Raw genomic sequence first — 3488 nt, 5'->3', positions numbered from 1 at the left:
ACTGCACCGCGACCAAATGGAGAGACGGAGAACTCTGAACGGTTCGTGACGGCGTCACGACTGCGCCGTGTGCTCTGCGTGTGTGTGACGCAGAAGCATATTTCAGCCTTTGGGGTTAGGGTTAGGGTTAGGGTTAGGGTTAGGAGCCAACGACAGTCCAGTCAGTTATCCAGTCAGATTTCACCGTTTCAAGCTTCCTCCGTCAGACCGGGATACAATGAAGACGGCAGACATCTGAGAGCACAAGGGCAGATCTTGTAACAGAGTCAGACAGTATGCATCATCTTTTGCACTCAGTAGAATTACATGCAGCTCAACAAGCAGTATGCTAGTTATTGAGCTGGCAGTGTGAACACAGCTATAGATACCAATGCATGTGTTAAATCAATATCACTGAAAGCAATTGGAACTCATTCGTACAAGAGGAAAAGCTGGCGTTTGTTTTTTTTGGTCATGACAAAACTTTAAATACAGTGTCATCCACGACAACTTGTGTGTGCTAAAATGTAACGATTAGATAGCAAGATTATGTGTTATTGGATTGGTATTAGAGTCTTAAAATCAGTGGGAATAACTCATAAGAATGCTTGGTAAAATGTTTCATCCTGAGCTGGAAGACATCTTCACATCAACTCAATGCATAATGTGTTGTTTTTGATAATACACAAGCTTGTTTTTTAACCTCTCATTCAGCACCCGGGTATTGTAGGTGTTGTTTTTTGAAGCTTTGCACATGTAAAATAAAGTGTTGAACGCAGCTCCCTGTCGGACCACTTTTTTTGGAACCAGCATGAGTTGGAAATGTCTTCAAATTCCCTCACATGGCATTTTTTGTTGTTAGATTGCCATTACAGTTATAATATTTTCATGGTCCTGTGGCAAAATAATGTCACTACTTCTGCTGTGCTTTTAAACAGCTGTGTGTGTCTGGTTTTCTGGTGTTTATAATAACAAGAAAAGAAATACATCTTCACTCTAATGTGTGCTATTACGTGTGCTTCCTCTTCCACTATTCTTCGTGACGTCATCAAAGACATCACATTCTTTGATGACGTTCCAAGGCTCCATGAAAGAGCATTTGAACGCTACGCGTCTGAAGCTGGAGCTGATTTGCTGCAAACGAGGATGAATGTGCACATGTTCCCAAACGTAGCAACAGCGCCCTCTGCTGGTTCATGGCGGTATGGTCGTAAGCGGCAGCTGCGGCTTCACAACTGTCTTCTATACGCGCACTTACCGAGTGTACTGTCACGTTTGTGTTTGTTTCATCATAACTGAACAACACAAACATCCGTATGCTGTCCTTTGACCACCGAGTTACTCCTTAGAATAAATGGATGGCGCTCCTAGAGTTTATTTCTTTAGTTCAGCCACTTATAGGCTCTGAAAAGCGATTTAGTCTTTTTCCTATTCACCCGTTCAGCCTCTTATTTTCGACACTCACAATGTGACACCAACCCCCCGGTGAACATGTGGGAGTGAAGTGTCTCATAAACACCGACACACGGCAGCTGCAGAGTCTCAGCTCCGCTACAATCCACCAGCTCCACTTGTGAATGAGCTCCACTGACTCTTGAACACACCGGTTTTACTCTCCGTCTCAGACATCGGGGATGTGGTTGCCGAGAAGTGAACACTTTATAAGAGCTATTTCAGGGTTCAGCTTTCGCTTACGGCCATACCAGCCTGAATACGCCCGATCTCGTCTGATCTCGGAAGCTAAGCAGGGTCGGGCCGGGTTAGTACTTGGATGGGAGACCGCCTGGGAATACCCGGTGCTGTAAGCTTTTTCAACCAGCAGAGAGTGCTCTTGCTCCGTCTACTCACACATGTTTATACCTGCTTTGTTTGTTTATTTGTTTATTTGTTTGTTTATTGGATGGATCCAATAAAAACAGTGAATTTCCCCATTAAGGTAGAAATAAAGGACAGTTTATTCTAATCTAAGAAAGAGGTGAGAGTGGGTGGAGGTAATTGTCAATCAGAGGTTAGGTAAGGGAGACACAGGTGATCAGGTGCAGGGGAATTAGGAGCTGGGAAGCCACATAGTTCTTCAACCGTGCATGGAGTGTGTGTGTCCGCATGGTTTGTTCTGTCGCCAGTAGCCTAATGTGTCTGATAATACACAAGCTTGTTTTTTAACCTCTCATTCAGCACCCGGGTATTGTAGGTGTTGTTTTTTGAAGCTTTGCACATGTAAAATAAAGTGTTGAACGCAGCTCCCTGTCGGACCAGTTTTTTTGGAACCAGCATGAGTTGGAAATGTCTTCAAATTCCCTCACATGGCATTTTTTGTTGTTAGATTGCCATTACAGTTATAATATTTTCATGGTCCTGTGGCAAAATAATTTCACTACTTCTGCTGTGCTTTTAAACAGCTGTGTGTGTCTGGTTTTCTGGTGTTGTTTATAATAACAAGAAAAGAAATACATCTTCACTCTAATGTGTGCTATTAGGGTTAGGGTTAGGGTTAGGGCTAGGGTTAGGGTTAGGGTTAGGAGCCAACGACAGTCGAGTCAGTTATTCAGTCAGATTTCACCGTTTCAAGCTTCCTCCTTCAGACCGGGATACAATGAAGACGGCAGACATCTGAGAGCACAAGGGCAGATCTTGTAACAGAGTCAGACAGTATGCATCATCTTTTACACTCAGTAGAATTACATGCAGCTCAACAAGCAGTATGCTAGTTATTGAGCTGGCAGTGTGAACACAGCTATAGATACCAATGCATGTGTTAAATCAATATCTCTGAAAGCAATTGGAACTCATTCGTACAAGAGGAAAAGCTGACGTTTGGTTTTTTTGGTCATGACAAAACTTTCAATACAGTGTCATCCACGACAACTTGTGTGTGCTAAAATGTAACGATTAGATAGCAAGATTATGTGTTATTGGATTGGTATTAGAGTCTTAAAATCAGTGGGAATAACTCATAAGAATGCTTGGTAAAATGTTTCATCCTGAGCTGGAAGACATCTTCACATCAACTCAATGCATAATGTGTTGTTTTTGATAATACACAAGCTTGTTTTTTAACCTCTCATTCAGCACCCGGGTATTGTAGGTGTTGTTTTTTTGAAGCTTTGCACATGTAAAATAAAGTGTTGAACGCAGCTCCCAGTCGGACCACTTTTTTTGGAACCAGCATTAGTTGGAAATGTCTTCAAATTCCCTCACATGGCATTTTTTGTTGTTAGATTGCCATTACAGTTATAATATTTTCATGGTCCTGTGGCAAAATAATTTCACTACTTCTGCTGTGCTTTTAAACAGCTGTGTGTGTCTGGTTTTCTGGTGTTTATAATAACAAGAAAAGAAATACATCTTCACTCTAATGTGTGCAATTACGTGTGCTTGCTCTTCCATTATTCTTCGTGACGTCATCAAAGACATCACATGTCTTTGATGACGTTCCAAGGCTCCATGAAAGAGCATTTGAACGCTACGCGTCTGAAGCTGGAGCTGATTTGCTGCAAACGAGGATGAAT

The 3488-nt window shown here is 42.2% G+C and overlaps 1 non-coding gene across 1 annotated transcript; it reads left to right on the top strand.

Moving 5' to 3' along the window:
• Positions 1-1668: 1668 nt before the first annotated feature.
• Positions 1669-1787, top strand: LOC133451647 (5S ribosomal RNA). Its single transcript, XR_009783192.1, has one exon. It is a non-coding gene; the product is annotated as a 5S ribosomal RNA (ribosomal RNA).
• Positions 1788-3488: the final 1701 nt, after the last annotated feature.

The sequence above is a fragment of the Cololabis saira genome, chromosome 9 (assembly GCF_033807715.1).
Source record: "Cololabis saira isolate AMF1-May2022 chromosome 9, fColSai1.1, whole genome shotgun sequence".
NCBI lineage: Eukaryota > Metazoa > Chordata > Actinopteri > Beloniformes > Belonidae > Cololabis > Cololabis saira.
The sequence above is the reverse complement of the archived record's forward strand: the minus strand, read 5'-3'. Positions and strand labels throughout refer to the sequence as shown.